Genomic DNA, 10,322 nt, shown 5'->3' with positions numbered 1-10,322 from the left:
TCATCCAATCTCATAGACAAAAGGATCATGACGTGCCATGAATCTGGAAAGATCTCCGGTCAAAATGAAGTTTCTTATAACAGAAGGGTCACAGTGCATTTTGGACACCATGTACAGACTGATTTTATATATACTGTGCTGCAATGGAGGGACTGTTTACATGGGTGATAATAACATAAAGACTTCTGTTTTTCAGTTATCGTGTAAATGTATGTGCATGATCATTCTCAGATGAAGTAATACCACCTCCTATGTTAAAAGTGAACTGCTATTTTAGGACCTGAAAGTTCTAATCAAGCTAATTGGAAAAAAATCAGATTTATAGTCAATGGTACATTCACTATATTCAACACGCTATGCTAAAGAAAGAATACAAAAATTTTGGGAATGAAAAGAAGTGTTTTGTTTTGTTTGAAACGTGAAGCTATTACACACTAGAATACATTGACTATATTCAACACGCTATGCTAAAGAAAGAATACAAAAATTTTGGGAATGAAAAGAAGTGTTTTGTTTTGTTTGAAACGTGAAGCTATTACACACTAGAATAGAAAAGTAACAGAAACTGAGAACTTACCAGCATCATCAAATCGAATCAAGCTGAGCGGCCTGCATCATCGATCATCCCTTTAAGACTCTTAGCCAACCATATTGCCGTCTCCCGTGGGGACACCTTATCCTTCCCAAAGGGCTTCAAAACAACTGCTAGCTCTTCCAACCTACTTTGCTGCAGCAAATCCGCGGATAGCTCTAATAGCCCTTCAAGAGCATCTGCCCTCTGCCTAAAAGAATTCACATCCAATGTTTCCTTTACTGGAGATTCATCTTCCTTTGAACTAACAAGACCTTCTGAACAATTAGAATTCACAGACTCATAGCAACTGGGCGTGGGGGGCGCCAAGGGTGCTGTGTTTCTTACATCCATCTCCTTAATGTGGGGTGCTGTGTTTCTTACATCCATCTCCTTAATGCCCACATTTTCCAAAGAATTTGATTTCAGAGTCGCAGCCTCTGAGCAACTCGAGGACCTCAGAGTAATTGGCGGAGTGTTTCTCACCTCCATTTCCTCCCTTACCACATTTAACAGCTTCCCGACGTCCATGTTCTGGACACCCATTTCCACACTTTCCATTACTGGTTGCTCACTACCAAGACGGAAGGCGCTGTGTCGTATGACATGTATGACATCATCAAAAGCTGGTGGCAGATGGGGACCCATTGGTTTCTCTATGGACTGAATTGGAGTGGTTACCTTCTCAGGCTGTGAGTTCTTTTGGGTAGCTGAAAGGGACTGAGTTAGTCCCGGTTTCTCAACAGTCTGAGTTGGTGTAGGGAGCTTCTCTGGCTGTGAGAAGTTTTGAGCAGTCGAAACTGTAGTAGATGTAATGTCTGTTATGGACGACAGAAGTTCTCTGACAGTGAATTTATCATCCCCAGTTGGTGTAGAAGTGAGGTCCGACCCGGTCATTGAATCTAGTCTACTCGGAGTGCTTATAGAAAAATCATTCTCACAAACATATTCCAGCTCACAGCTTGGGAAAGAGGGCTCTGGAGTTGGGCTTAAACTCATCTCGTGATTACTGGTAATACTATTACAAACCTCTCCATTAGCCTCAGAGTTCTCAACTGAGCATGATACAGATCTAAAATCATGTCCAATGCTTTCCGTAGATAGGTTCTCAGGCACGACAGAGCGTATAGGGGAAGCAATTGAATGACTAGGGGGATCATGTTCTGAACTTTCAGTATGAGTGAGTCTCTCATGGGGATCATCTATCAAGTTCAAAGAGCATGGTTCATTCTGTTCCTGAAGAATAGTCGAAGGGACTGCCTCAGAGTTCCAAACTTGGGTTGTGTTCAATGGTTTTGAACTACACATATCAGTCTCTACTTCTCTAGAAGGCTCCAAGGGGAATCATTTCAGATTCTTGGATGATATCAGTTGATGCCTGTTTCAAGCCATTGTCTGTTGGGTTAGAAGTTTTCGCAGCCGGTGAGGTTATCTCTCTAGGAGGTACCTTGATGACATTGCTCACAGGGATTCGAATTTCAGGCCCAGCAGGTTTTTTCTGTACTGGAAAGGAAGATCGTCTTGCTAAATTGGAAGGTGGAGTCCGTTGCCTTGGCTTACCGAAACTCCATCTTCTGTAACTTGTTTTACTGGACCAGCAGGTGACACCCCGTCATGTCTAGCTTTACTCTTTGGCGAAGGCTCAAATACTGGTAACTGTAACAGAAAATAAATGAAATATAAATTATGTAAAATAACAGACAAGAACTGCTAAGAAATGAAAGAAGCCAAAACCCAAATCTCACCATATGCTTCAAGGGTTGTGATCCCTGCATGCGCTTGGCAGTCTCACTGTTCGCCTTGGCTTGTACAACAGCCGGCATATCTGGATTAGACTTGAAACTAGAAGACATGGCCTTGCCGGGTTTGGGCACTTTGGGGGATGCCTCTATGTTATTTTTTTGGCTGGATAACCCACCTGCCTTTAAATGAGTGCCTCTCATGGGGCTGTTTTCTCTATCTTTTCCCTCTTCTTTAAGAGCCATCAATATATTTTTAATAATTTTTGGTTGCCTTGGTTCACTCCTAGGCCTACGATCACATAACAATTTTGCTGCATTGTGTTCATCTGTTTCGAAGGTAGAGATGCCAGTGCAATGTTCATCATTTGCTAAGCATTTGACTCCCACCGACAACTGAATTTTTGGGTCCTTTGGTTCACTCTTAGGCCTCTGATCACACAACAATTTTGTCACAATGTTTTCATCTGTTTTCATCTGTTTCAACAATTTCGGTAGCATCTCTTGCACAATCAAGCAAGGGTTCCAATACATCTTTACTTCATTCAATCCAACCCAATTTCAATCAAATTTATATAACACTAATTTGCCTATAGCAGTCCCCATCTTTATCACCCTTAGCTCCATACACTACAACAAACATCTATTAAACATACAAATCACAACCCCTACCTTTCTTGGCATAGATAAGTATTTTACAATGAATGGTGATTTGCTTGACAGGATAAAATACCTACATATGTCCAAGAAAGCTAGGGATTGCAGCTTGAGTATGTCGATGTATGGAGAGTATGGGACTGAGGGTGATGAAGATGGGGCTGGTAAAAGTAAATAAGTGTAGAAAGTATCAAATATGAAAGTAGGTTTCCAAAAATGAAATAAAGATGAAGGGGAACCCGTACCTTGATCGTGCAAGCCACGACCATGGTCTTCTTCGTGAAGGAGTTTCAAAGAGATGCTAAAGAAACAGCTACAACAACGATTCGAAAAGGGACTCATCAGCAACCAGAGAAAATTTTCAGATAGGGAAATTAGGAGTGAGATGATTAGGGGAAATGATAGGGATAACAGACAAGGAGACAGAGGGGAAATATTAGGTCAATGATCCAAGCTCTGAGCAAGCTCATTAGACAGTTACGCGATATTTCACCCAGCAGATAGATTACCTAAGAATCTGAGTTCCAAGCAACGCATATAGTTCGTTACAAGATATTTTATAAAGCTCATCAATTACCTGAGGATCTGAATTGTTACTAAGGCTTGTAGGTAGTAATGAAATATTTTAGCCCAGGATCACATTGACTAAAAGGGTTATGAGTAAGGTCGATAGGTCGTTACGCGATATTTCACCCATTTCATTGGTAACTTGAGGATCAAAATTCTTAGGAAGCTATTCAAAGACATGAATACCGTTGTGAATGATTGATTTAGACCGATTGATCTGATTTTACAGATACGAGTCAAGGAAATCGCCGAGCGATTGGTTTTGGAAGAAGAGGTTAGTTTGAGTTGAGAAAATTTACCTTGATTAGCTTAACCATCCTTAAGCTATAAACGAGTAAGCTAAACAAGGAGAAATTAGTGAGAATAAACACTCTAAAACTACTTTAAAAGGTTGGAATTTTCCCCATGGTAAAAGGCGGGGCTTAGGTATCGTGGCGACTCCTCGGTGTGTTGGGTCCAAGTACTCAGCCTAAAGAAGTTGGATGGACAATCGAATATCTAAGGATTTGAGTCATGAGCATAGCCGATAGGTTGTTACGAGGTATTTCACCCAGCCCATCGATTACCTTAGTATCTGAATTCTAGGGCCAATAAGTCGTTACGGGATATTTCACCTAACCCATCGATTGGCTGAGAATCTTGGCTATGAGCAAGTCTGACGGGTTATTAAAAAATATTTCACTAAGCCCATCTGTAATGGAGGATCAAAAATCATTAGAAAGGTCGATAGGTCCCCATGAGATAATTAGTCGAAGACCTTTTGAAATAATTTAGACCGATCGATCTTATTTGAGAGTCCAGAACATTTTCCAATGATCGGCCTACCACTCCCCTATATCTCGCTCCAAGTTTCCCAAGGCAGGATCTTACAGCCGCCGCCTTTCTCTCCACTGTTCCTCATCTCAATCCTCGTCATGTTTGTTTCAATTGTTGTTACCGTAACTTCTCACCTCCTTACCCATTTTCCTTTTCCAGATCTGTGGCTGAGAATCTTGCTGTTCTCTCTGTTTCGCCACTTATTTAGCAGTTGTCACAGCAGTCCTTCACCCCATTTTATTATCCTCCTATGCATCGAATTGCAGCCTCCAGTTCTCCTCTATTCTCCCCTTTGCCGCATAATCTTTTCCCCAAATCCAACCCCTAATACCTGAACTCTCCCTTGTGGCGGGAACAGTCCCTTTGCCAATTAGTGCTACATTTATTTCTGTAGCATCTCTTGCACACCCCTCGACCAAGAGGCCGTTACAAGGTCAAAACTTGCACAATCAAGCAAGGGTTCCAATACATCTTTACTTCATTCAATCCAACCCAATTTATATCAAATTTATATAACACTAATTTGCCTAGACCAATCCCCATCTTTATCACCCTTAGCTCCATACTCTACAACAAACGTCTATTAAACATACAAATCACAACCCCTACCTTTCTTGGCATAGATAAGTATTTTACAATGATTGGCGATTTGCTTGACAGGATAAAATACCAATATATGTCCAAGAAAGCTAGGGATTGCGGCTTGAGTGTGTCGATGTATGGAGAGTATGAGACTGAGGGTGATGAAGATGTGGCTTTTAAAAGCAAATAAGTGTAGAAAGTATCAAATATGAAAGTAGGTTTCCAAAAATAAAATAAAGATGAAGGGGAACCCGTACCATGATCGTGCAAGCCACGACCATGGTCTTCTTCGTGAAGGAGTTTCAAAGAAATGCTAAAGAAATAGCTACAACAACGATTCGAAAAGGGACTCATCAGCAACAAGAGAAAATTTTCAGATAGGGAAATTAGGAGTGAGATGATTAGGGGAAATGATAGGGATAACAGACAAGGAGACAGAGGGAAAATATTGGGCTAATGATCCAAGTTCTGAGCAAGCTCATTAGACAGTTACGCGATATTTCATCCAGCAGATAGATTACCTAAGAATCTGAGTTCCAAGCAAGGCATATAGTTCGTTACAAGATATTTTATCAAGCCCATCAATTACCTGAGGATCTGAATTGTTAGTAAGGCTTGTGGGTAGTAATGAAATATTTTAGCCCATGGATCACATTGACTATAAGGGTTATGAGTAAGGTCGATAGGTCGTTACGCGATATTTCACCAATTTCATTGGTAACTTGAGGATTTAAATTCTTAGGAAGCTATTCAAAGACATGAATACCATTGTGAATGATTGATTTAGACCGACTGATCTGATTTTACAGATATGAGTAGAGGATATCGCCGAGCGTTTGGTTTTGGAAGAAGAGGTTAGTTTGAGTTGAGAAAATTTACCTTGATTAGCTTAACCAACCTTAAGCTATAAACGAGTAAGCTAAATAAGGAGAAATTAGTGAGAATAAACACTCTAAAACTACTTAAAAGGGTTGGAATTTTCCCCATGGTAAAAGGCGGGGCTTAGGTATCGTGGCGACTCATCGGTGTGCTGGGTCTACGTGCTTAGCCTAGAGAAGTTGGATGGGAAATCGAATACCTAAGGATTTGAGTGATGAGCATAGCCGATAGGTCGTTACGGGATATTTCACCCAGCCCATCGATTACCTTAGTATCTGAATTCTAGGGCCAATAAGTCGTTACGGGATATTTCACCTAACCCATCGATTGGCTGAGAATCTTGGCTATGAGCAAGTCTGACGGGTCATTAAAAAATATTTCACTAAGCCCATCTGTAATGGAGGATCAAAAATCATTAGAAAGGTCGATAGGTCACCATGAGATAATTAGTCGAAGACCTTTTGAAATAATTTAGACCGATCGATCTTATTTGATAGATAAGAGTCCAGAACATTTTCCAATGATCGGCCTACCACTCCCCTATATCTCGCTTCAAGTTTCCCAAGGCAGGATCTTACAGCCGCCGCCTTTCTCTCCACTGTTCCTCATCTCAATCCTCGTCATGTTTGTTTCAATTATTGTTACAGTAACTTCTCACCTCCTTACCCATTTTCCTCTTCCAGATCTGTGGCTGAGAAACTTGTTGTTCTCACTGTTTCGCCACTTATTTAGCAATTATCACAGCAGTCCTTCACCCCATTTTATTATCCTCTTATGCATCGAATCGCAGCCTCCAGTTCTCCTCTATTCTTCCCTTTGCCGCATAATCTTTTCCCCAAATCCAACCCCTAATACCTGAACTCTCCCTTGTGGCGGGAACAGTCCCTTTGCCAATTAGTGCTGCATTTATTTCTGTAGCATCTCTTGCACACCCCTCGACCAAGAGGCCGTTACAAGGTCAAAACTTGCACAATCAAGCAAGGGTTCCAATACATCTTTACTTCATTCAATCCAACCCAATTTATATCAAATTTATATAACACTAATTTGCCTATACCAGTCCCCATCTTTATCACCCTTAGCTCCATACTCTACAACAAACGTCTATTAAACATACAAATCACAACCCCTACCTTTCTTGGAATAGATAAGTATTTTACAATGAATGGTGATTTGCTTGACATGATAAAATACCAACATATGTCCAAGAAAGCTAGAGATTGCGGCTTGAGTGTGTCGATGTATGGAGCGTATGGGACTGAGGGTGATGACGATGCGGGTGGTAAAAGCAAATAAGTGTAGAAAGTATCAAATATGACAGTAGTATTCCAAAAATGAAATAAAGATGAAGGGGAACCCGTACCATGATCGTGCAAGCCACGACCATGGTCTTCTTCATGAAGGAGTTTCAAAGAGATGCTAAAGAAACAGCTATAACAACGATTCGAAAAGGGACTCATCAGCAACCAGAGAAAATTTTCAGATAGGGAAATTAGGAGTGAGATGATTAGGGGAAATGATAGGGATAACAGAGAAGGAGGCAGAGGGGAAATATTGGGCTAATGATCCAAGTTCTGAGCAAGCTCATTAGACAGTTACGTGATATTTCATCCAGCAGATAGATTACCTAAGAATCTGAGTTCTAAGCAAGGCATATACTTCGTTACAAGATATTTTATCAAGCCCATCAATTACCTGAGGATCTAAATTGTTAGTAAGGCTTGTAAGTAGTGATGAAATATTTTAGCCCATGGATCACATTGACTATAAGGGTTATGAGTAAGGTCGATAGGTCGTTACGCGATATTTCACCCATTTCATTGGTAACTTGAGGATCAAAATTCTTAGGAAGCTATTCGAAGACATGAATACCGTTGTGAATGATTGATTTAGACCGATTGGTCTGATTTTACAGATGAGTCGAGGAAATCGCCAAGCGATTGGCTTTGGAAGAAGTGGTTAGTTTGAGTTGAAAAAATTTACCTTGATTAGCTTAACCATCCTTAAGCTATAAACGAGTAAGCTAAATAAGAAGAAATTAGGGAGAATAAACACTCTAAAACTACTTTAAAATGTTGGAATTTTCCCCATGGTAAAAGGCGGGGCTTAGGTATCGTGGCGACTCCTCGGTGTGTTCGGTCCACGTGCTCAGCCTAAAGAAGTTGGATGGGCAATCGAATACCTAAGGATTTGAGTCATGAGCATAGCCGATAGGTTGTTACGAGGTATTTCACCCAGCCCATCGATTACCTTAGTATCTGAATTCTAGGGCCAATAAGTCGTTACGGGATATTTCACCTAACCCATCGATTGGCTGAGAATCTTGGCTATGAGCAAGTCTGACGGGTCATTAAAAAATATTCCACTAAGCCCATCTGTTATGGGGGATCGAAAAATCATTAGAAAGGTCGATAGGTCCCTATGAGATAATTAGTCGAAGACCTTTTGAAATAATTTAGACCGAATGATCTTATTTGATAGATAAGAGTCTAGAACATTTTCCAATGATCGGCTTACCACTCCTATATATCTCGCTCCTAGTTTCCCAAGGCAGGATCTTGCCGCCGCCGCCTTTCTCCCCACCGTTCCTCATCTCAATCCTCGTCATGTTTGTTTCAATTGTTGTTACAGTAACTTCTCACCTCCATACCCATTTTCCTCTTCCAGATCTGTGGCTGAGAAACTTGTTGTTCTTTCTGTTTCGCCACTTATTTAGCAGTTGTCACAGCAGTCCTTCACCCCATTTTATTATCCTTTTATGCATCGAATTGTAGCCTCCAGTTCTTCTCTAATTCTTCCCTTTGTCGCATAATCGTTTCCCCAAATCCAACCCCTAATCTCCTCACCTGAACTCTCTCTTATGGCTGGAACAGTCCCTTTGCCAATTAGTGCTGCATTTATTTCTCTAGCATCTCTTACACATTCCTCGACCAAGAGGCCGTTACAAGGTCAAAACTTGCACAATCAAGCTAGGGGCCTCCAGTTCTCCTCTATTCTTCCCTTTGTCGCATAATCGTTTCCCCAAATCCAACCCCTAATCTCCTCACCTGAACTCTCTCTTATGGCTGGAACAGTCCCTTTGCCAATTAGTGCTGCATTTATTTCTCTAGCATCTCTTGCACATTCCTCAACCAAGAGGCTGTTACAAGGTCAAAACTTGCACAATCAAGCTAGGGGTTCCAAACTTCCAATACATCATTACTTCATTCAATCCAACCCAATTTCTATCAAATTTATATAACATTAATTTGCCTATACCAGTCCCCATCTTTATCACCCTTAGCTCCATACCCTACAACAAACATCTATTAAACATACAAATCACAACCCCTACCTTTCTTGGCATAGATAAGTATTTTACAATGAATGGTGATTTGCTTGACAGGATAAAATACCTACATATGTCCAAGAAAGCTAGGGATTGCGGCTTGAGTGTGTCGATGTATGGAGAGTATGGGACTGAGGGTGATGAAGATGGGGCTGGTAAAAGCAAATAAGTGTAGAAAGTATCAAATATGAAAGTAGGTTTCCAACAATGAAATAAAGATGCAGGGGAACCCGTACCTTGATCGTGCAAGCCACGACCATGGTCTTCTTCGTGAAGGAGTTTCAAAGAGATGCTAAAGAAACAGCTATAACAACGATTCGAAAAGGGACTCATCAGCAACAAGAGAAAATTTTCAGATAAAGAAATTAGGAGTGAGATGATTAAGGGAAATGATAGGGATAACAGACAAGGAGACAGAGGGAAAATATTGGGCTAATGATCCAAGTTCTGAGCAAGCTCATTAGACATTTACGTGATATTTCATCCAGTAGATAGATTACCTAAGAATCTAAGTTCCAAGCAAGGCATATAGTTCGTTACAGGATATTTTATCAAGCCCATCAATTACCTGAGGATCTGAATTGTTAGTAAGGCTTGTAGGTAGTAATGAAATATTTTAGCCCATGGATCACATTGACTATAAGGGTTATGAGTAAGGTCGATAGGTCGTTACGCGATATTTCACCCATTTCATTGGTAACTTGAGGATCAAAATTCTTAGGAAGCTATTCAAAGACATCAATACCGTTGTGAATGATTGATTTAGACCGATTGATCTTATTTTACAGATATGAGTCGAGGAAATTGCCGAGCGATTGGTTTTGGAAGAAGAGGTTAGTTTGAGTTGAGAAAATTTACCATGATTAGCTTAACCATCCTTTAGCTATAAACAAGTAAGCTAAATAAGGAGAAATTAGTGAGAATAAACACTCTAAAACTACTTCAAAAGGTTGGAATTTTCCCCATGGTAAAAGGCAGGGCTTAGGTATCGTGGCAACTCCTCGGTGTGTTGGGTCCAAGTGCTCAGCCTAAAGAAGTTCGATGGACAATCGAATACCTAAGGATTTGAGTCATGAGCATAGCCGATAGGTTGTTACGGGGTATTTCACCCAGCCCATCGATTACCTTAGTATCTGAATTCAAGGGCCAATAAGTCGTTACGGGAAATTTCACCTAACCCATC

The 10,322-nt window shown here is 40.7% G+C and overlaps 1 pseudogene across 1 annotated transcript; it reads right to left on the bottom strand.

Annotated features, from left to right (window-relative positions):
• Positions 1 to 276: 276 nt before the first annotated feature.
• LOC143854055 (serine/threonine-protein kinase Nek5-like) lies at positions 277 to 9,350 on the bottom strand (annotated as a pseudogene). Its single transcript, XR_013237355.1, has 2 exons — positions 2,317 to 9,350; positions 277 to 2,227 (listed from the first exon to the last, which is right to left on the bottom strand). The product of XR_013237355.1 is annotated as a serine/threonine-protein kinase Nek5-like (transcript).
• Positions 9,351 to 10,322: the final 972 nt, after the last annotated feature.

The sequence above is a fragment of the Tasmannia lanceolata genome, unplaced genomic scaffold, assembly GCF_043159265.1.
Source record: "Tasmannia lanceolata isolate RefF3 unplaced genomic scaffold, GAP_Taslan_0.1 ptg000020l, whole genome shotgun sequence".
NCBI lineage: Eukaryota > Viridiplantae > Streptophyta > Magnoliopsida > Canellales > Winteraceae > Tasmannia > Tasmannia lanceolata.
The sequence above is the reverse complement of the archived record's forward strand: the minus strand, read 5'-3'. Positions and strand labels throughout refer to the sequence as shown.